Raw genomic sequence first — 23,512 nt, forward strand, 5'->3', positions numbered from 1 at the left:
CGCGCGCAGAACCGCCCGGCCAGCCTCGCCCGCCCCGCGCTCCCATCGGGCGGGCCGGGCCGGGCGGCTGCGCGCGCAGGGCGGGAGGCGGCGCCCGAGGAGGAGGGGGAGGAGCCAGCCGCCCGCCCGCCCCGCCCCCTCGCCCGCCCGCCGGACTGGGCGCAAAGTTGCTGGCCGCGCCGCTCGCCTCCGCCTCCGCCTCCGCCTCCGCCGCCTCCGCGCTCCTCTCCTCCGCGCCCGCCGGGATGGCTCGGGGCGCCGCCGCCTGAGATCGGGGCCGGCCGGCCGGCGGGCGGGCAGCAGCAGCGGCAGGAGCGGCGCCCCGGCGCGGGAAGGGCCAGATGTCGGGCCGAGTCGCCGCCGCCGCCAAGGTGAGCCGCGCCGCTCCCCGCTCCGGGCCGCCTTGCGGGAGACCCCCCCCCTGCGCGCGCCCGGGACCCCCGCAGGGCTCGGTTGGCGCGGCCGCCTTCGGGGACGGGGCGGGAGAGGCGCCCCCCCGCTTGGGCTCCGGGGGGGGCGGAGGAGGGTCTCCGCGGGTCTCCCCCTCCCGGCCTTCCCATCCCCCCACCCTCCGGGGCTCCGCGGGGAAAGTTTGGCCAGAAGCGGCGTCGTGGCGGGCGGGGCGGGCGGGGGGGGGGAGAGGACTTTGCAAGGCGGGGAGGGGGCTCCTTTGCGGCGGGGGCGGAAGGAAGTCCCGGGCGCTCCGTTTCCCTGCCTGGAGGGGGGAGTCGAGGCGGGCTGGGCGCCCGGTGGGCGAATCTGCCCTGGGGGGGGGAGATTCAGGATCCCCGGGACGGTCCTGGCCTTCATCCTCCCCCCTCCCCCTCCTCCTTTCCTGCCTTCCTGTTGAATCCGCGCCTCTTCCCAGCACGCCTCTTGGCAGGGGGGGTTATCCAGGCAGGGCCCATCCTGGCTCCCTCCCCCCAAGCGGGTCTGGGGGCTTCTGTGTGTGTGTGTGTGTGTGAGAGAGAGAGAGAGAGAGAGAGATGCCCCTGGAAAAAGCTGTTGGGGAACTTGGACTCCCCCTCCCCCCACTGAAGCAAATACAGAATAAGAAGGGACCCTGGAGGTCTTCTAGTCTAGCCCCCTTGCTCTGTCCAGCAGTTGTGGATGAAAAATCGTGTGCAAGCACATGGCCGGGGAAGGGGTGGTGGTGGTTGTGTTGTTGTGGCCCCACGGGAGGTGTCCTGTCTCTGCAATTCCACAGCTTGGCGATTCCTCCTGAAACCCAACCAACAGGTTTGCAAAGGTCTTGACAGACGGGATCCGCCAGCCTCGCCCGGGGCTCTGAATCAGCCGCTTGCTTCGCAGGCCTGTTTGGGGTGGTGCGCTGAGCTGCATGGGGAAACACCTGCTGGGGCTCCGGAACAGGTGCCTGCAATGCGCCGAGTGCATGCGTGCGTGCATGCCTGGCTCCAGAGAGAGGTTTGCATGCCAGGGAAGAGGACGATTCCAAAAGGGATCCCACCTGTTGCATGTGCAGCCCGGCTCTTCCGGCTTGGCAGAGGGTGGGAAGGGGGGGTTGCCCCTTTATAGACCTGTGGAATGACAGCCTTAATTTTGGGACTCTCCGTCGGCGGGAAGCATGAATCCATCTCCCTGGAGAGTGGCAGCTTCCGGGCGAAACTCTGCAGTTTCGGTGTGATCTCATTGCTGTGCCTCCGTTCTCCACGCAGCTCCTTCGGTGTTTGCAACTTGGCAGTCACTCTTGGCACCTCGCGGGGGTATCTGGTGGCAGTCGCCGAGACTCCTTCGCCAAATAAATATTGGACCAGCTTTTGGGAGCTTATTTTTAACCTCCACTCCATTGGGGTGGTGCCTGCGAAGGTCCTGTGATGGACACTCCCCCCCCTTTGCAGAAAAGTCAGATTTAGGCCTCCGTGGGGCTGCAGGCTGGCCCGCTCTTGCCTTCCTCCCCTTTCTTTTCAATTACTAAAACAATCCCTTTGCCAACTTGTTTGCCAACTCTTTGGGGGGGGGGAGGGGTCCAGAACCTAAGCATCCATTTTCCTGACTTTTTTCCCCCTACGGAAATCCATGCATTTATTCCTTTCGTTGAGCAGGTGGTGGATCAGAAACAGAATCCCAGATACTTTAAAAGGAGGAATGTTTTGTAAGTCCAAAACACTGCAAACTCTCCCCTTTAGATCAGGGGTGTCCAAGCGTGGCAACTTTAAGACTTGAGGATTTGCAATCCCCAAAATTCCTCACCCAGCATGGCTGGCTAGGGAATTCTGGGAGCTGAAAGTCCACAAGTCTTTAAAGTTGCCATTGCCTTGGATAGTAAAAGCTGATATTTTAATGACCCTCCATTGTTTGGCCTGCAAGAATGCAGAGTTGGTAGGTAATGGCTTGCTCCGGAAATATGTTTCTGTGTGTGTTTGTGTTTGTGTGTGTGAGATAGGACCTCCTAGGCCTTGCTTTGTAGCTTATTATTTTTGGCAAAACAATGTTCTTAGGCCTCCTTTTCCATTGTACAGTGAGGGAACAGAGCTTATTAAACCTGCACGCAATGGGCCCATGAAGGAAAGCAATTTAAGCTACGGTAACTCTCTTTAAAACATTTTTACTACGTTTTATCCTCCTTTACTTTGTGGCACACCCCGGTGTGGTTTGTTTGCTTAAACACTGCATGTTGACCAGTGCTTTGGACCAGAGATGGGAAAAGCAGGCTTCAATTATTCAGCGTAGCTGACTGCAAAATTTTTGATGTCCACGGATGAAGCCAACCTTTGCAAGAGTTTATATGGGTTCAAGACATGGTGCAAAGGGACAGCCCCCCGGGGGGGGGGCTTTTAAGGACACATCATGAGCAATTTGAAAACCTTGAGCATTTGGTTCACTGAAAAATAGGTGAGAAACACAAGTGGACATGCACATGTCTGTATAATGTGTTCCATATTGGAGGTGGTTAATGGACCAGGATTAAAACCCCACATCCAACCCTGTAGTATTCTGGTTCTGGCTTTTAACTTATTTAATTTTGCTTTATCATTTAATTTTTTTAAACCTCTGTTTTGATGATGCTTGCAAGTCGCTTGTCATTGAGACGGGAGGCATATAAAACTTAATTAATAATGGAGTGGAATTACTATTTTCTATTGCTGTCTTCTTGGTTACAGTGGCTGAGTAAATTTATGCATTAAATCTTGAATTTGGGCTGGGGGTTTACACAGTATAAGCAAGGAGTCATTAAGTCTTAGGAGCTGAGTTCTTTAGCTTCTCTACTATATTTTGTTTTTTTCTATTTTTGCCATTGTCTGCTTTGTTGATGGCCACTTTGCTTTCTTTCTTAATTTCCACTTGCTTTGGAGAAATATTAACCAGAGTTGTGCTGATGTTCCTGAGATAAGGAAAAAATCTTTCATGTCTTTTGCTGCTGTATTTTGGAGCAACAGGACCAGCCTCAGTAGGAGTGAAAGCCACTAATTAATGCTTCATTTTGCTTACGAGGGACAAGTCGGAAGTTCATCTAATTATCTCTTTTTTTCTGCAGACTTGAGGCGTAAGCAGTCTTTATTTGGGAGCAACCGTGGAATCAATCTGTCATGCGAGGCTTAATATAGTAGTTTTGTTGTTTGTCTATTGTGGAAACACAATTCAATTATTTATCATGAGATATAGGTTAATCCAGTAGGGTTTTAGTAACCTGTTGGATTGGGACTGTCTTCAGTTTTTTTATTCTGTAGATTTTTTTTAATTCTGAAATCAAGGGGTACTATATAGTTTGCGCTGCTCTAAACAGGTTCCTTGGTTTGGTCTTGTCAGTACGGCACTTTGAGTTGGGAGGGAATGTTCAGTTGGCCCTAGTCCTACAACTGGGTGTAATAACCCACGGCTAGATGCAGAGCATCGATCGGGCCTTACTCTATTGCCCCTCCAGGCTGACCCTCGTGTCACGTTCCGTCCTCCCAGCTTCTTTTGGTCAACGGAGCGCCAGTCTTGCCAGGGCAGGAAGAATCTGGGTAGGAGCATCTGTGACGACTGTAGAAATGACTCAGGCTGATTTGAGACCCTGCCCAGAAAACCTACTCAACCGTTTCTGGTTTGCAAACTTGCAACTCTGACATTTCCGGGTGGATTGAGCTGGGCGAGGAAGGCAAGTAAACAGAAGGAGGAGGGATTGGATTTGCGGGACCAGTTGAGAAAGAATGACAACATTGCACTAGGTGTTGTCCTCTCTGGCCTGATACACCTGTGCTTCAGGTTTCTGTCGGATGGCTTGAGAAGCCGGATGAGTGGTTGCGTCACCCAAAACGTCCTCTGTGTGAGGAACCACACACTTCCTCCTGTGAGTCGGCCAAGGTCTTTGCCAGTGGCCTGGAAAGTCCACCGCCCTTGTTTCCTCCCCCAGCTTCGGAAATGAATCTTGTAGAGGAGAACACAAGGAAGCCCTAGTGCTGAAAGGTCAGTCAGGGGTAGGCAACCTTGGCTCTTTTGTGACTCGTGGACACAGGAATTCTGGGAGTTGAAGTCCACGAGTCATGAAAGAGCCAAGGTTGCCTACCCCTGGGTTAGGTTGTGTGTCTCTTTTGTACGGGGAGTGACCCTCGAGGTACAGGTAGTCCTTGACTTACAACGGTTCATTTAGTGACCGCTCACAGTTACAACAGTGCTGGGAAAAAGTGGGTTAGGATCATTTTTCACACTTACAACCCCAGGGTCACGTGATCGAAATCCAGACGTTCAGCAACTGGCTCGTATTTACGACGCTTGTAGCATCCCAGAGTCAGCCGATCCTCTTTTGCGACCTTCTGACAAGCAAAGGTCAACAGGAAAGCCAGATTCGCTTAACAACCATGTTACTCATTTAACAACTGCAGTGATTCGCTTAACAACGGGCCCCAGAAAGGTCATAAAATGGGGTAAAACTCCCGTAACGACTGTCTTGTTTAGCAACATAAATTTTGGGCTCAGTTGTGGCTCAAGAAAATACAGGGAGTAGAGGATCCAATCAACCGATAGCTTTTAAGCTGTTGACCGCAATTCTTCCTGTGTTTACCTCCTCTGAAGTAAATCTCTTGGCAGCTAACAAGCCTTAGTAGCATTGAACCTCCTGAGAAACGCAAGAGTTGGCTCGGGAGAGGCAACCGACTCCCACCTTGGTAGTTTGGCAGTTGGCCTACTTGTACCAGGGGGGGGAAAGCTCAAAATGTCAATTTTATGAGACGCCAGAATTGTTGGAATATTTCTACTTAACTAATGTAGTTGATGAGAATCGGTAGCTTGTGACAGCCTTTAATTTTTTAAATACAGTTTTCCAACGGTTTTCGTGAGACTTGGGGTGGTGATGTGTCTTTTTTGCTGGCGTGATTAATGGCCATAATAATTCTTGTGCTTAGAGTGGATTAGGCTAATAGATTATTGCTGTTTTAGGGGACATTTAATAAATTTAAGAGATGTGGGCCAAGATCCTACTGCTGTTGCAATTGGGCTTTATTTCTTAAAACTACCAAAAGAAAGAAAGGATTTTAATTAGCAGGGTGTGCAATTTCTGAGAAATAAATGCGGTGTGGATGAAAGCAGAGAATTTAAGGAGAGTGTGATGTTTGTTTTTAAACATTAGCTAATTTGTGTAAAGCAAATTTTGTTTGAATTATTGAGTAATTGCAGTAAATCACATGCTCAGCTTTTCAAACAGATTTTGCTTACCATCCTTACAGTTTACTGACAATAATGCTGAGTCTGCACAAATGACAACAACCTTCTTCTTCTTCTTCTTCTTCTTCTTCTTCTTCTTCTTCTTCTTCTTCTTCTTCTTCTTCTTCTTCTTCTTCTTCTTCTTCTTCTTCTTCTTCTTCTTCTTCTTCTTCTTCTTCTCCAAATCTGATTGATTTCATTTTTCCTACGGTTTACATTTTGGGAATTAAGAGTGTTGAGTACAACTTGCTTTTATACCTGGCCTCAAATGTCCCAGGTCATAACTTGTATCCATGCTGTCTCCTTCCATCCCCATTGATTCTTAGAGAATGGCAGGCAGAGATTCAAGACACAACCCTCACTAAGTTAGTTTTATTATAGATACTAAAAAAGGCATAATGCAGAACAGAAGCTTCTTCAGATTCAGGCTGTAGAAAGAGCAAAGCCAAGTACAAGTCTTAACAACTGTTCTTCTGCCCTTACGTTTTTGTGGACCAAAGGATGGTCAGGAAGGAGAATCCAGCTGGCCTTTGTGCATGGTCATCTTCATGGACCAGCGTGGTCCACAGTTCTTTGTTCTTCCCTTCACACCAGCCTGTATTGGACATGATGGAAGTTAGCGAGGCTGATGATGCATGAGATACCACCAGAAAAATAGCAGGATCCGTGAGAAGTTCTGCTGCTTGAGAAGAGTTGCATTGGAAAGTGACTTGAAATTTTGAGTAGGTAACAACTGTGGGACTTTGATATCTGGAGATTCCGGTATGGGTAGAATGAAAACAGCCCCGTCAGTAGGAACAAGGAGATCTGGAAAAGGTCTCCTGATCAGGTGCAACAAAGACATAGTCATTTTCTCCTGATGTTCAATGTCACATCACCCAAAGCCACAATGGATATTTTAATTTGAGTGGAATGCAGAGAATAAACCCAGCTATTGTGGTTTCCAAACAATGGCTCACCATCTTGTGAGGATCTAGCCAAAGCTACGTGTGTGTGTGTGTGTGTGTATGTGTGTGTGTTTATGTGTGGGTGGGTGTTTAAGAGCACTTCAGATTAACTTCTCAATGTAACTGGATCCAGCGTTTCTCCTGGGCACTTTTCAAACTGTGGGAAAGTCTTTTCTCAAGAATTTTTTTTTGGTCTGTTTTAATCAAATGTTTCGTCATATTTACAAGAAACCTCCGCGAGTTAAAATACGACCTTTATCCCTTACACTGGAAAGATTAGAATACATTTCATCTTAGTCACCATTAATGCCTGGTTCTCAAGCACATAGCAGCCTTACTCACTTAACATTCTCCAAATCCTTTCCCGTTGCCCGTGGGAATAAAAACTTGGATTTGAAAAAAACAAACCTCCCTGAGATATGGTCATAAAATCAGCTCCAGTTGTAAATAAAAAGGCCTGGCCCATTGCAGGTTTTACCAAGTAGGGTATAGGGTTAACTTGGCATTTTTATGAGCAAGTTGATTTAATCAGTGTGAAATATTCACTCAGATCCCAACTGGGGGGTGGGGAGGGGGGAGGATTAAAGGCTATACCTTCCCATGTTTTACACCCATGTTGAGAATGATAGAATAATGGGGGGAAACTGATTTTTTCCCCGTGCTGTGTCAAAGTTTTGATCCTAGGTTGGCTTCAGTTCTGAATAAAATTAGGAAGGAACGCATTATCTGGCTGTGTTGAGAATTTAAGGCAGGTGGAATTTTGAGATTTCCAGTGCCTTGTGTTAATTGAAGTTCATGGTGTGGTATATTGCTTTGTTTCACATTTTTGTTGTCTGTGTTACGAGTTCTGCTTGCCAGTTTCAGTATCACAAAGGTCGGAGTTCGGTAGAACTGAACTACATTTTAAGGCAATGGAATGTCATTTAATTGCTGGTGATGGTAGATAAGCGATGGTAGAACTTGGAAAACTAAGCAGGGTTGAACTTCCTGCATACCTCCTGGCAGCCCCAAAGTTGTACATTGACAAAACAAACCAAGAAACCTGAAATAAATAAGGAACAAACCACATCTGTATTGTGGTTGCAGAAAAGATGTGGCGTGGTCCTTGGGACTTAAGGTTCATCCAGAGCAGAATTATCTTGAACGCTTACCCAGTCCTAAAATAAAGATGGTTTTGTTGGATTCCTGGGTAGATGTTCCAGTGATCTGCCATCACCATGGCAATTTATGGAACACTTCTACAACTGTTTGCCCAGAAGTAAACCCACAAAACCCAGTGGGACTTACATACAGGTAAGTGTATGTAGAACAGCGGCCTTGGAGAATACAGCAGCTATTTTAATGTTCTGCAACTAATAGCAGGAAAAAGATTTAGCCAGCTATTCTTCTTAGGGCTTCAGGCTTGAGCTGCCCATGAAGCTGACCCCTTGCGCTGGGGGGGATGGAGTTGGGGGTCAGGAAAGTCAATCATACGGCAAGATTACCGTATATACTTGAGTATAAGCCGAATTTTTCAGCCCACTTTTTGGGCTGAAAAATTCCACTTCGGCTTATACTCCAGTCAACAAAAAAACTTACCAAGGACTTGTGCGCGGCCGAGGCTTTGGTGCTTCCGGGATCGCCCGCACCTCTCCCAAGCCACCGCCGTCCGAGACCTGCCGAAGTTTGGGGAGGTTTGGGGAGGTGCGCGCGCACCTCCCCAAACTCCGCGCCTTGCCTGCCTGCTTCTTTCCGCAGCGGAAAGAAGCAGGCAGGCAGGGCGCGGAGGAACGGAGACTTGCCGACGTTTGGGGAGGTTTGGGCGCCTCCCCAAACCTCGGCAGGTCTCCGTTCCTCCGCGCAGACCTGCCGACGTTTGGGGAGGTTTGGGCGCCTCCCCAAACCTCCCCAAACCTCGGCAGGTCTCCGTTCCTCCTGCCGACCTTTGGGGAGGTTTGGGCGCCTCCCCAAACCTCCCCAAACCTCGGCAGGTCTCCGTTCCTCCTGCCGACCTTTGGGGAGGTTTGGGCGCCTCCCCAAACCTCGGCAGGTCTCCGTTCCTCCTGCCGACCTTTGGGGAGGTTTGGGCGCCTCCCCAAACCTCCCCAGGTCTCCGTTCCTCCTGCCGACCTTTGGGGAGGTTTGGGCGCCTCCCCAAACCTCGGCAGGTCTCCGTTCCTCCTGCCGACCTTTGGGGAGGTTTGGGCGCCTCCCCAAACCTCCCCAAACCTCGGCAGGTCTCCGTTCCTCCTGCCGACCTTTGGGGAGGTTTGGGCGCCTCCCCAAACCTCGGCAGGTCTCCGTTCCTCCGCGCAGACCTGCCGACCTTTGGGGAGGTTTGGGCGCCTCCCCAAACGTCCCCAAACCTCGGCAGGTCTCCGTTCCTGTTTGGGGAGGTTTGGGCGCCTCCCCAAACCTCCCCAAACCTCGGCAGGTCTCCGTTCCTCCGCGCAGACCTGCCGACGTTTGGGGAGGTTTGGGCGCCTCCCCAAACCTCCCCAAACCTCGGCAGGTCTCCGTTCCTGTTTGGGGAGGTTTGGGCGCCTCCCCAAACGTCCCCAAACCTCGGCAGGTCTCCGTTCCTGTTTGGGGAGGTTTGGGCGCCTCCCCAAACCTCCCCAAACCTCGGCAGGTCTCCGTTCCTGTTTGGGGAGGTTTGGGCGCCTCCCCAAACGTCCCCAAACCTCGGCAGGTCTCCGTTCCTGTTTGGGGAGGTTTGGGCGCCTCCCCAAACCTCCCCAAACCTCGGCAGGTCTCCGTTCCTCCGCGCAGACCTGCCGACCTTTGGGGAGGTTTGGGCGCCTCCCCAAACGTCCCCAAACCTCGGCAGGTCTCCGTTCCTGTTTGGGGAGGTTTGGGCGCCTCCCCAAACCTCCCCAAACCTCGGCAGGTCTCCGTTCCTCCGCGCAGACCTGCCGACCTTTGGGGAGGTTTGGGCGCCTCCCCAAACCTCCCCAAACCTCGGCAGGTCTCCGTTCTTCCTGCCGACCTTTGGGGAGGTTTGGGGAGGCGCCCAAACCTCCCCAAACAGGAACGGAGACCTGCCGAGGTTTGGGGAGGTTTGGGGAGGCGCCCAAACCTCCCCAAAGGTCGGCAGGTCTGCGCGGAGGAACGGAGACCTGCCGAGGTTTGGGGAGGTTTGGGGAGGCGCCCAAACCTCCCCAAACAGGAACGGAGACCTGCCGAGGTTTGGGGACGTTTGGGGAGGCGCCCAAACCTCCCCAAAGGTCGGCAGGTCTGCGCGGAGGAACGGAGACCTGCCGAGGTTTGGGGAGGTTTGGGGAGGCGCCCAAACCTCCCCAAACAGGAACGGAGACCTGCCGAGGTTTGGGGACGTTTGGGGAGGCGCCCAAACCTCCCCAAAGGTCGGCAGGTCTGCGCGGAGGAACGGAGACCTGCCGAGGTTTGGGGAGGCGCCCAAACCTCCCCAAACAGGAACGGAGACCTGCCGAGGTTTGGGGAGGTTTGGGGAGGCGCCCAAACCTCCCCAAAGGTCGGCAGGTCTGCGCGGAGGAACGGAGACCTGCCGAGGTTTGGGGAGGTTTGGGGAGGCGCCCAAACCTCCCCAAACAGGAACGGAGACCTGCCGAGGTTTGGGGACGTTTGGGGAGGCGCCCAAACCTCCCCAAAGGTCGGCAGGTCTGCGCGGAGGAACGGAGACCTGCCGAGGTTTGGGGAGGTTTGGGGAGGCGCCCAAACCTCCCCAAACAGGAACGGAGACCTGCCGAGGTTTGGGGACGTTTGGGGAGGCGCCCAAACCTCCCCAAAGGTCGGCAGGTCTGCGCGGAGGAACGGAGACCTGCCGAGGTTTGGGGAGGTTTGGGGAGGCGCCCAAACCTCCCCAAACAGGAACGGAGACCTGCCGAGGTTTGGGGAGGTTTGGGGAGGCGCCCAAACCTCCCCAAACGTCGGCAGGTCTGCGCGGAGGAACGGAGACCTGCCGAGGTTTGGGGAGGTTTGGGGAGGCGCCCAAACCTCCCCAAACAGGAACGGAGACCTGCCGAGGTTTGGGGACGTTTGGGGAGGCGCCCAAACCTCCCCAAAGGTTGGCAGGTCTGCGCGGAGGAACGGAGACCTGCCGAGGTTTGGGGAGGCGCCCAAACCTCCCCAAAGGTCGGCAGGAGGAACGGAGACCTGCCGAGGTTTGGGGAGGTTTGGGGAGGCGCCCAAACCTCCCCAAAGGTCGGCAGGAGGAACGGAGACCTGCCGAGGTTTGGGGAGGTTTGGGGAGGCGCCCAAACCTCCCCAAAGGTCGGCAGGAGGAACGGAGACCTGCCGAGGTTTGGGGAGGCGCCCAAACCTCCCCAAAGGTCGGCAGGAGGAACGGAGACCTGCCGAGGTTTGGGGAGGCGCCCAAACCTCCCCAAAGGTCGGCAGGAGGAACGGAGACCTGCCGAGGTTTGGGGAGGTTTGGGGAGGCGCCCAAACCTCCCCAAAGGTCGGCAGGAGGAACGGAGACCTGCCGAGGTTTGGGGAGGCGCCCAAACCTCCCCAAAGGTCGGCAGGTCTGCGCGGAGGAACGGAGACCTGCAGAGGTTTGGGGAGGCGCCCAAACCTCCCCAAAGGTCGGCAGGAGGAACGGAGACCTGCCGAGGTTTGGGGAGGCGCCCAAACCTCCCCAAAGGTCGGCAGGAGGAACGGAGACCTGCCGAGGTTTGGGGAGGTTTGGGGAGGCGCCCAAACCTCCCCAAAGGTCGGCAGGAGGAACGGAGACCTGCCGAGGTTTGGGGAGGCGCCCAAACCTCCCCAAAGGTCGGCAGGAGGAACGGAGACCTGCCGACGTTTGGGGAGGTTTGGGGAGGCGCCCAAACCTCCCCAAAGGTCGGCAGGAGGAACGGAGACCTGCCGACGAGCCGCGGCCACACAGGGTATTCCTGTGTATTCAGGCTTGCAAAATGGCGGATCGAGCCTCTGCTGGCGGCAGAGGCTTGCAGAACGGCGGATCGGCTTATACTCGAGTCAATAACTTTTTCCAGTTTTTGGGGGTGAAATTGGGGGTCTCGGCTTATACTCGAGTCGGCTTATACTCAAGTATATACGGTAAATTCATCAGCCAGGAAACTTTGGAAGAGGTCTGAGGTTGGATTTCAAGGCAGCTTTGTTCAAATTCCACCAACTAAATGCTACTCCTGATTTCCACAGAGTGTTATCAGATAGGTGTTAAAAATATTCCAATAACCTGTTTCTCTGGGGAGGGGGGAGTGTTGGAGAATTTTAATAGAATGTTTTCCATCCACACTATGAACAGATGTATTCTCTCTCTAGGGTGTGTTGGAAAAAAAAAGCAGGGTGGAAAGTCTACAATAGCTATAAGGAGGGAAGATACCATCAAAAAGCAGGCGGGCAGAAAGTCCATCAAAGTGTGGGGGGGAAACAACCCTCCAAAACTATTGGTTGTAAATTCAGGTCTCTTGTAGTATTGATGGTGTGTGTGTGGGGGGGTATAGCGCTTATATTTTTATGTTTGTAATTGTGATTGTGTAAGATGGGCTTTTCTGTAGCTGCAGACAGTTGGATGAGAGATCAGTTGTTCCTTGAAGAGCCTCTTCTGAGTCACAAATGAATGAAAAGTCATGTCTGGGGCAACCAGATAGTGCAAATCTTGTAGATCAGACCAAGATGGTCATTGTTTTGGATTTGGATCAGGTGGTCCCAAGTCCTTGCGAGATGCAGCTTAAGCATAAATTCAGTTTTATTCAGGTTTTGCTTTATTAGCATTGGACCTATCAAGGAATCCTGATTTTTCCCTCCTAAGTATCAGAGAAAATGGAGTGTGCTGAATTCGTGAGTAGGAAGTAAAATAGGAATGCAGAAGAAATACAAGTTGCAGCCTACTCCAAATATTTATTTTGTTGTCCCTTGCTGAACCGTATTTATTTATTTTGTCGGGTCTTGCTAAAGTAGCAATAAGTGACTCATTGCCACTGGTAGGGTAGTGAAAGGAAGATGCTTAAGAGTTGTTCTGCTCCTCAAATACTGTGAAACAAGACAAAGTCCTTGTTAGTATAAGAAATTCCTCAAATACTTGTCTAGTGTATTCAGCTCTGTGGAATCAGAGCGCTTTTAAAAAGGTTCTGTCCAGGTCATTGTTTCCTTCCTTATTTTCACTGGTTTTGGTCAATGGCAGCTTGTTTCATCACAAAACAGGCAAATTGAGTTAACAACAGCCACAAAAAAGCTACGACGCACAAACTTAGTAAAACGGTTGCAAAGTGGAGAAAAGAATTTCCTATAACTTGGAACCAGAACTTTAGCCAGAAATCTGTGGTCTTTAAAAAAAAAGTTGTTTCATCTGGAGAAGATTTTACGTTGCGCAAGTTAAAAGGAAACGAACGATGACAGTTATAAAATTCCAGTTAAAGGGCTGCATTTTTAATATCTTGGGAGAACATGTGTCTGAGCAAACGGGGGTTTTGCCTCTGTAAGTGCCGGGGTGTGTGTCATTTGTGAAATGGGACAAGTGTAACTCGGGGGAGTTATGGTCGTAGGTAGTCATGTGTATCTACAGGTAGCCCTCTACTTACAACTGCTTGTTTAATGACCATTTGAGAAAAATGACTTACGACCTGTGACCATCACGCCACTGCCAGTAGGACTGCAACTTGGACACTTGGCAACCGGCTCACATTTACAATTGGTTGTGGGGTCCTACTGTCCATTGTGATTTGCTGCCTTTTTGTTGTTGTTGATTTACATCAAAAAAACACCCCTTGGGGAAGCTGGATTCACATAATGTCCGTGCAATCTGCATAACAAGCGCAGAGATGTGCTAAACGACCATCATAAAAAATGGTCATATAATTGTTAGCATGACAAATTCCTCAAATACCTGTGTAGCGTACTTGACTTGTGACTGCAGTCACTTAGTGACAAAAATTCATGTTGCAGTTGTGGGCGTAAGTCAAGGATGCTTTTACCCATTTGCAAGGCCTTTGAGCTTCTAAGGTGGCAGCTGAGGAAGGCCTCGGTGGTCTGCAGGAGAACATCCCCCCTCCCCAGCTCAGGAAAAACTAGCGGTCGTTCAGCGGGATGGTGCACCCTTCCAAGCAACTGCAGGCATCTGGAAGCTTCCAGAAGCAGGAGCAAAGATGGAGCCTCATCTGGGCCACCTAAGAGGCGGTTAACAGAAGCCAAGATTCCCTCTGGATAATGTATGCGAAGTGCTTCAGACCCTTGAAAGCAACGTCCAAATGTTTATACTGTGATTATTGAAACCAAAGAAAAAACTTTTCAGTCTCGCTATAAGGATGGGAGATCCAGACATATGGTTCCCATCCATTTAAAGAAAAGGAAAAAAACCACATTTGTTCAAGGATTGTTCTGCCTTAGAGATTTCTTTCGGCAATTGGTCTTTAAAGTTGGGTTGGGTCAACGTTGTCCTTCAAGGTGGTGGGACTATCCAAGGGTCGAGGTTGTTGAATACTATTATTCGTAGTACTATTAGTCAAGAGTCATATTTATTACATTATTTTCCTCTAGTCAGTGTTTGGGGAGAAGCCGAGGAACAATCAGAAACTCCTTGAAAGGGTTGAGGAGCCCTGATCTCCTTGTCTTCTCTCTGGAGCCCATCTTCCTGGATTCCTCCTCTTGCTCCTCAGTCTTCCTCTTCTAACACTGATGATGTTACCTAGTTGGGTCATGAAAGGTCTACAAGAAAACAAAGTTAAGTGAGCACCAAGAACCCCACAGTCTTCTCCTCCTCCTCCTCCTCCCTGCAAACCCCAGTCCCTTCTAGCCCTGATGATGTTATTTAGTTGGGCATGAAATGTCTGCAAGAAAACCAAGTTCAGAGACCATAAACCCCTTAGTCCAGGGGTAGGCAACCTTGGCTCTTTTGTGACCCGTGGACTTCAACTCCCAGAATTCCTGAGCCAGGGAGTTGAAGTCCACAGGTCATAAAAGAGCCAAGGTTGCCTACCCCTGCCTTAGTCATAGTCATCTCCTCCTCCTCTTCTTCCTCCTCCTCCTCCTCCCCCCCCCAATTCATTGCATTTGCTTCACTTTCAACCTCTTGCAAACTTTTTGTAAAAATTTATATTTCTTCCAAGCTTGCAGTGCTGTAATTACAGATCTGGAAATCATATGGCGTCCAGCTGGGCAGAGCTGCAAAAATGGCATTTCTCCCTGGCACGAGATCATATCTCCACATGTCATCCCAGAGCATCACACAACTAGTTGTGTATTTGCTGGTCACAAGCTGCAGAGGCTGAGCTTGCCATAGATCTCTCTTTCCCTTGCCTCCTTTCCCACCGGAAAGACCCTCTAACCCCACCCACCCCCAACAACCCTGGTTTGGCTTATCGGGCAGCTGCAACAATGTCAGTCTGTGCCTGAGCAAAAAACCTTGGACGGCTTGATTCTATTGTCTCAAATTCTTCTTTTTTTCCTCAAGGTTGGAAGGACCAGTGGGCAAGGGGACTGTTTGCAGAGGAGGCTGACTGTGCTCTATTGTTTCGAAATTGGGGTTAACTGGGCGCGCGCGCACACACACACACACACACACTCACACAAACCCCTCTTAACAGGAAACCTGGCTTCCTGCAAAGAATGCAACTGCCTTTTGTTCCTAAGCAGGCAAAACAAAGGAAAATGGTTTAAATTCAAAATGGAGAAGAGTAGCCCTGTGGAGAACAGAGCCCAAAGAACAGTTTCTTTATTTCAACAAATAAAGAGTTACTTTGCTTAGCACAGGGCTCTCCAAACTGGGCCACTTTAAGACTTGTGGACTTCAACTCCCAGCATGCGCTGGCTGGGGAATTCTGGGAGTAGAAGTCCACAAGTCTCAAAGTGGCTTTGTTAGGAGAGCCCTGCTTTAAGTGTTGGGTCCACAACTCCCTTCCTGCTGTTTTAATTGGCTTCAAAAGATGGGCATTGTAGTCCCAGCACCCAGAATGCAGCAGGGTGTCTCCCTGCGTGGTAAGGAGTTGGGGGTTTGGGATTAAGGCTTAATCTGGCTTATTTTGCCAGACTTGAAGACCCGGTCTGGGAGTTGTGGATCAAGTTGATTCCAGCAAGCCCGCGTGTTGCTTTGTGGCGAGTCTCTTTGTTAGGCAAAAATCTGATGTAATTGCGCCCAAAAGGCTGATTGAGGTGGCAGGATTTGAGAGAGAGAGTCCCAGCATTAAGCAAATACTGGATTCTGAAACTGCAAGGTTTATTATTATTATTATTATTATTATTATTATTATTATTATTATTATTATTATTATTATTATTATTATTATTATTATTTATTAATCTTTAAATGCAGCCCAACTTTGACCGGGAAAGAAATAGGAAAATGAGCTGTTATTTTGGGCTCAATGGTGGTCGTAAGTCAAGGACTGCCAGTAGCAGGAGATGGCTGACATTTTGATTGGAAAGACATGGGATGGGTAGGCCAGGTGAACAGCAGGTTAATCTAAACTCTTTTTCTTTTTCACCCTCTTCCTGTTGGCAGAAGCGACGCTCGCCTCCTCCTCCTCCTCCGTCCATCTCAGTTCTGCTTCATAATTAGCCCATTTTAACGAGGAAACAATGGCTGCTTATGTCTCCACTCTCCCCCCCCCCCGACGTTGCACGTCTTGGTTGCACAAAAGAGGGCATTTTCCCCCCCTCTAGTGCAAGTATTTTGACTGGCACTCCTTTTCTGCCTCGGGAACGGGGGGGGGCACAGGCGGCCTGGGCCAGGTGAAAGCCTTCAGAGGTCTCGCCTTGGTTAGGAGCAGACCTAGACCAGCTGGTCTCTTGAAGCTTGGAAGATGGAAAACGTGGAGTTGATCAGCTTGGACCGCTGTTTCTCAAGCTTGGGAAGTTTAAGACGAGTGGAGAATTCTTGGAGTTGAGAAACGTTGGCTTTGGACCATTGGTCAGCCAAAACCTTTTTCTCACCAGAGGCCCTAACCCTCCCAAAGCGTAGGATTTGGGGTCTCTGAGCCCATGTTGGGTGACGAGGACAGGAAGGGCTCCCGAGGTTGGATCTGGAGTAAGGAGAGGAGGAAAAGGCCACCCCCACGGTGGGCGGTTGCATAGCCAGCCACCCCCAAAACACTTGGGCCCGATAGAAAAGAATCTTTGTAGCTCAAGAGTCGAACTGTGGGCTCCTCGGTGCTCTCTGAGCGTGGTGGTTTTCTGGTGGATGTTTCATGACCCAAGTAGACAACAACAACAGTGCTAGAAAGGACGGGGGTTTTGCAGGGAGGAGGAGGAGGACGACCATGGGGTCTTTGATGCTGTCTGAGCCTGGTAGATTTTTTGCAGATGTTTCATTACCCCTCCGGGTAATATCAGTGCTAGAAGGGAAAGGGGTTTGCAGAGAAGGAGAAAGAGAAGGAGAACAATGACTGTGAGGTCCTTGGCGCTTTCTGAGCTGGGTTGTTTCCTTGCAGACATTTCACGACCCACCTGGGTAACGTCATCAGTGCTAGGAGGGAGGTGGGGTTTGCACTCTGTTTATGAATCCCCCTCCCTTCTAGCACTGAACTTACCTACCTGAGTCGTGAAACGTAGGATGATGTTGCCTACTTTGGCTTGGGTTGTGGGAGGGTGGTTGTTGCTTTTTTGGAAAAAATTGGCTCCTTCGGGCCCCAGCAATATGAAAGAAGTTGTCTAGGTGTACTCTTTGACGTGTTGGGCTGAGATTGAACAGTGGAAGCGTAAATTATTCTAATCAAATTTTCTCAACTGTGTTTTTAAGAGGTCCTTTCCCCTGTATTTGTGATGATCTTTTAAAACCTAATCCCAACTCCCATCTGTTGATATTTACCAAACAGAGACAGATTTTATTTTTCTAGTCAGGCTGCAGACTTAGGTCTGCCGGTAACAGAGATTATTTATCTCGGGATCTGCTGATCCTGGCAAAATTTGCCGGTGGGGAAAGTTTGCAAACGATTCCTGATTACACACAACTTCAGGGGTTGCTTGTGCTTGAAGGGAAATTCTCTTTCGGAGCAGAATTAAACGGATATACCAGCCGGACGGTTTCTGATTAGTCAACTTCCAGGTTTGTAGGTTTGAAGCTTGCATCCTATGACGTTCGTCTCACGAAGGACCACGGCTGGTTGCTTAGCTGTGGAGTCCCCGTCTCTCCTGCCCGCAAAAGCATGCCTTGAAAAGAGGCGTTTTCCTGTCTCTCTTTCCTTTGATTTTGCAGGAAGAGAACGCTTCCCACAGGAAGCCAAGGAAATGACCCTGAGCAGAACTTCTCTACAGGGAGTCCTCAAATTATGGCCACAGTTCAGCCCGTCATTTCTGTTGCTAAGCGAAACGTTGGTTAAATGCCCCGTTTTACAACCCTTCCTTGCTATAGCGGCTAAGGGACTCAGTGCGGTTGTTAGGTTGGTGTCATGGTGGTTAAATGAACTTGGGTTCCTCCATTGACTTTGCTTGTCAGAAGGTCGCAGAAGGGATCACATGATTCCCCCAACACTGCGACCGCCATAAATACGAGCGTCCGCATTTTGATCGCGTGACCGTGGGAGGCTGCAGTGGTCACAAGTGTGAAAGATGGCCGTAAGTCACTTTTTGTCAGTGCCGTTGTGACTTTGAATGGTCAGTAAATGAATCGTTGAAAGTCGAGGACTAGCTGAACAAGGCAAACGACTTCTGGGGTGCTTTTGTTTTCTACCACCCTAATTTCCTAACCTTCCAGGTTAGGAAGGGCGGCTGTCTAAAGGCTTGCGCTGTCCACCGAACCAAGGAATGTTGGTTTATTTGCCTGACTTTATCGCACAAACACACCTTCCGGTGTCCTTCAAAACTTTAGCTGCTTTAAGAAATCTGGACTTTGACTCCCAGAATTCCCAAACCAGCATGTTCTTGGAGTCCCTGCCCTGGAGAGAAAAGAGGGAATTCTTGGCCCATCACGGCTTACTGATTTCAGCTGGGGCTTCTCTGCAGCTGTCTTGAGGAAGGGGCGGCTCTGGCTGAGTTGTGGCTGGCTTCAAGTGGCTGACTTTCATTCCTTTTGGGCTGGACTCTTCCGATTGCCCGTCTGGCCGCCCTCCTTCCCCGTTGTTTACACCCTGCGGTCCTTGCCCAGTCCTGCGCCTGCAGGAGAATCTTCAGAACGAGTCTGTGACTGTTCGTTTCTTTGGGCTCCACTGTGCAAGACCGTTCCTTCCCTCCGTCCGCAAGGCTAGGGAGAGGGAATAAACTCAAAAGCTGAAAAGATGCCAAAGTTTTTTTTTTTTAATTGCTGGAGGTGGGAGCCGATCTGGCTTTCAGGCAGAGATGTTCCCTGCCGCCGCTTGAGCAAACGGGAGTCAGTTTCCAAGGTGCTTTGTTGATTCTCCCAGAAGAGTTTCAGTGTGCACAGCAGAGCATGTGTGTAATCTGTGGCACAAGACGGCCGCTGGCTGAGCACCTGCTAGACAACAGGCCCGTTGGATCTCTCGGAGATTTGCCGGGGAGAGGAAGCCACAGTTGGAACACGGCATCCAGTTTGGGTCACCACGATGGAAAAAAGATGTTGAGACTCTAGAAGGAGTGCAGAGAAAAGCAACAAAGAGGATTCAGGGGACTGGAGGCTAAAACATACAAGGAACGGTTGCTGGAATTGGATAGGTCTGGTTTAATGAAGAGAAGGATGGGGGGCGGGGGCTGGAACATGATAGCAGTCTTCCAGTATCTGAGGGGCTGCCCCAAAGAAGAGGGAGTCAAGCTGTTCTCCAAAGCACCTGAAGGCCGGACAAGAAGCCACGGATGGAAACTAACCAAGGAGAGAAGCAACCTAGAACTAAGGAGAAATTTCCTGACATTGAAAACAATTAACCAGTGGAACAACCTGCCTCCAGAAGCTGTGAATGCTCCAACGCTGGAAGTTTTTTAGAAGAGACTGGGCAGCCATTTGTCTGGAATGGTATAGGGTTTCCTGCCTGAGCAAGGGGTTGGACTAGAAGACCTGCAAGGTCCCTTCCAACTTTATTATTATAAATATTATTAAGCGAAGAAGCTTGCACTAAAAACGTGGGTGGGTGGGTGTTGTGGATGAATTGAGAGAAAGTGAGTTCATTTGCCAAGCCGACAAAGATCTAATGGGGCTGGCTGGAATTGGTAAACTCCATCCTTGTAGTTGGTGTGCCATTGTGTAGGGCTTAAGTGGACCCTAGTGTTGCTAGAACCAGGTTTATTTCTTCGCTGTGTGTCAGGGCGGTTCGGTGTTTTGTAGTCTAGGAATCTTGGTTCGTTGTTGCTTCTCTTGAAGGAACCACGATACATTACATGTTTACATGTTCTTGAAAACAGTCTCGTGCACTGTTTCTCAACCTTGGGCGCTTGAGGATGGGTGGACGTCAACTCCCAGAATTCCCCAGCCAGCTATGCTGCCTGGGGAATTCTGGGAGTTGAAGTCCACCCATCTTCAAGCGCCCAAGGTTGAGAAACACCGACGAACAGAAGTGCTTTGTGCCCTTAATTTATTCTTCCTACTTTTGCATGGATTTGGTTTTCTTGGCCACCTTCGGTGGAATAAACAGGGGCACCCCCAGGAAAAGGGGAGGGGGAAAAGCCCCCTTTCCTCGTCTACCCCCAGATATTGGCCGGTTCTCCCTCTGCATCTAGGAACGGCCGACATCTGAGCCAAGAGGCCAAAGCATTGATTTGAAATGTGCTTTGCTGCTGCTGCTGCTGGCGTGAGAACATGCCGGCCTGCTGTTGTCCTCTCGCCAAGGCAGGAATGTGAGCAGCAGCAGGTGCCGAAGCTGCAGAGCAACGCCATCCGAGCAGGTGTCCCCACAGACCAGCCTGGAATTCGCCGCTTAACTCCAGGAAGCGGGGAAGGGAGGGGGAGGGGGAAATTCCCGAGTTAATTTTGGCAGGGGGGGACCCCTTGGCCGTCATCCTCGCTGCCATAGCAAAGAAGCGGGGCGGGGGTGTCCCTTCTGGGCATCAGCAAGCTGGCATTACCGTAGGATGGGACTTTGCTTGTTTGTGTGGACCGGTTGCTGGCTTGCTGCGGCCCGGTACCGATCCACAGAGCAGGGGTTGGGGACCCCTGCTCTAGCTATACTCCTTGAGGGCTGGCTTTAAAATTCTTGCTGTTCTTTCCCCCCAGGAGAGGGAGAAATAAAGTTCAAGTACCCCTTGATTAATATCCGTTCATTTCGTGACTGTTCAGAGTCAAAACGGTGCTGAAAAAGAAGTGACTTATGAACGTTTTTTCACAGTTACAGCAACCTTTGCAGCTTCCCCATGATCGCATGATCAAAATTCAGACGCTTGGCAACTGACTCACATTTATGACGAGGGTGTGTGTGTGTGTCACGTGATCCCCTTTTGCGACCTTCTGACAAGCAAAGTCAGTGGGAAAGGCAGATTCACTTAACAACCGGGAGACTAACTTATTAACTTGCAGTGATTCACTTAATAACTGTGGCAGAAAAGGTCATGAAATGGAGCAAAACTCACTCAACAAATGTCTCACTTAGCAACAGAACTTGTGGGCCCAATTGTGGTCGTAAGTCAAGGACTGCCTGCATTGCAGCATCGTAAAACAAATTTGCTCACTTGGGAGGCTTAAAATGGAGAGAGCAAGGATATGTGGGCAGAATAGGATGGGACACTTTGGTGCCCCAGAATTTGAGATGTCGGGCAGGTTCTCACAAGCCAGAAGAAACTGCAGGAGGTCAGCGTGGGAAGCAGACCCGGCCACAAACTCATATGGGTCTGTTGTGGCTCCATATCTACAGCAGCAGCATCACCATCACAGGCCCCAGGAAGGGCAGAAGCAAGAGATGCCTCCACATCCTCTTCGGTTGCTAAGGTTGAGGAACGTTGCTTTAAGTTAGTGTTGGCCAACTTTAAGACTTGTGGGCTTCAGCTCCCAGAATTCCCCACCAGCCTGGCAGTTGAAGTCCACAAGTCTTAAAGTTGGCCAAGTTTGGAGACCTCTGCATGATGACCATCACCTGCCAAGAGTTGTCCCTTTGGATTCCACCTGGAAACGAATGGAACAAACTTTGAAACCATAGAATTTATGGACCCCAGTTTGACATTGGATCTCCAGGCAAGCACAAAGTAGATTTGAAGCTCTTTAGAAGATCTCAGAAATGACCATTTTGGAGAAACGAGACTTCAACAACACAACAGAGAGGGAGGTTGCAAACATCAAAAAGGTTTCAGTAGGTCTCAACACACACAATAGGTTTCTGGCACTCTGCAGTTGTCAACTGATAAGGAACTGGTAGTCTGTCTCACATTTAACACCAAGCAGAATAAGATTTTAATGTTCTGAAAAGCATGGAGACAAGATGCCCAGGACCAGCCTGGGGCACTCAGAAGCCAAGTGCCAACCTTCAGTTATACAGTTAGACCAGTCTGTGCACACCACGCTTGTTTCAAATGAGTTCACAGAAGCTTTGTGAAATAAACTTTCTGAGGAGCGTTTCTTGTAGTCATCAAAAGGGGCTTTGTTTAAACGTGAAGCAGATAGATTTCTTCTTGCAGATAATTTTGTAAGTAACACTTGCTGTATTATGTCCTAATTATCTAGTCAGATTTGTCCAATTTTTGGGGAAATTCTGACTCGGATGAAGTGTGAAATAAACCAGCAGGCTTTTGATTAAAATGCTACACTTGCAAGGGAATCAAGAAGTTTTGAAAAGCATTTTCTCGAGTCAAAAAAGTTGAGCTGTTTGCTGCCTGAGCTTCATATTAGGTTGGTTCAGATGTGGATAATTGTGCTTTTCTTTCGTAAGCCATCTGGAGAAGAAATGGTTTAAGAAGGGACTTGAAGGAAGGAAGGATGGAAGGAAGGAAGGAGATATTTTTATGGCTCAAAATATTTGATCAGAATTGCAGATGATACAGCACTGAGTGGCAGAATTAAAATGCAAAAAATAAATGGCAAAATAAATTTAAACACAGCATTGCTAGTCCCCTCAATTGAGAAGACTCAAGAGAGCCCCAAACTCTCCTGTCTGCAGTGCTTTCACTGATACTTTTGGACGGGGGTGGGTGGGGGTGGTCTTGATAATTTCGGCTGAGATGTGCTGTTAAAAATACCTCCGCAAGATTCTTCTATCCAGGATGGAAAGCCGCCTGCCTCCCTCCCTCTGGCCAAGCGTGCCGCAAAGTTTGATTTTTCTCTTCTCTGAAATAAATACCCTTATTAATTCACTCCCTCCGAAAATATAAGCATCCCTAATCCGGATCACATTCTCTTCTCCCTCCCCTGCACCCCCCCCATATCATTCACTTATGGGAGAAAAAGCTGCTATTTATGCCGGCCGGCGGTGGATTTTTCCTTTCTTTTTTTCTTTCCTCCACGGCATGTCAAAGAGGCATAATATACGAGGTTTCCCGATTACTCCCGAGAGAGAGAGAGAGAGAGAGAGAGAGAGAGAGAGAGAGAGAGAGAGAGAGAGAGAGAGAGAGAAGCCATAACTGTCTCTCTGCCTAGTTAGCTCCAGAAGAAGCCAGCCTTTCAGTGCAATTGCACAGCTCTGACGTATGTGGAGGCAGCACGCAGGAGCATCTGTGGAGGGCTATTTATTTATTTTGCAAAGGCTTGCTGCAGCTTTAGAGGGGACCGGGTTTTGTGTTTCCCTCCACCCCCCCAGGACAAAAAAAAAGACTGATAGGGCACCAAAATACAGAATAACAGAGTTGCCCCAAAGAAGAGGAGAGTCAAGCTCTTCTCCAAAGCGCCCGAAGGCAGGAGAAGAAGCAACGGATGGAAACTGATCAAGGAGAGAAGCAACCTGGAACTAAGGAGAAACTTCCTCACAGCGAGAACAATTAACCAGTGGAACTGCCTGCCTCCAGAAGTTGTGGGTGCTTCATCGCTGAAGGTTTTTAAGCAGTGACTTGTCTGAAATGGGTTTCCTGCTTGAGCAAGAGGGTTGGACTAGAAGACCTCCAAGGTCCAGCTCTATTTGGATTGAAATGGATATGTGTGTGTGCGTGTGTGTGTGTGTGTGTGTGTGCGTGTGTGTGTTTAGCACCAGCCAAAGGAAACCCTTTCAGAG

At 49.9% G+C, this 23,512-nt stretch overlaps 1 protein-coding gene across 3 annotated transcripts in view; it reads left to right on the plus strand.

Annotated features, from left to right (window-relative positions):
• Window positions 1-364: 364 nt before the first annotated feature.
• Window positions 365-23,512, plus strand: part of TJP1 (tight junction protein 1) — a 72,677-nt gene continuing 49,529 nt past the window's right edge. For all 3 annotated transcript variants that reach the window (XM_081337641.1, XM_081337642.1, XM_081337643.1), the window contains exon 1: window positions 365-371. The gene's annotated coding sequence lies outside the window, so the exon portion shown is untranslated. The remainder of the gene's footprint in view (window positions 372-23,512) is intronic.

This window comes from Vipera berus (assembly GCF_964194415.1).
Source record: "Vipera berus genome assembly, chromosome: 12".
Taxonomy (NCBI): domain Eukaryota; kingdom Metazoa; phylum Chordata; class Lepidosauria; order Squamata; family Viperidae; genus Vipera; species Vipera berus.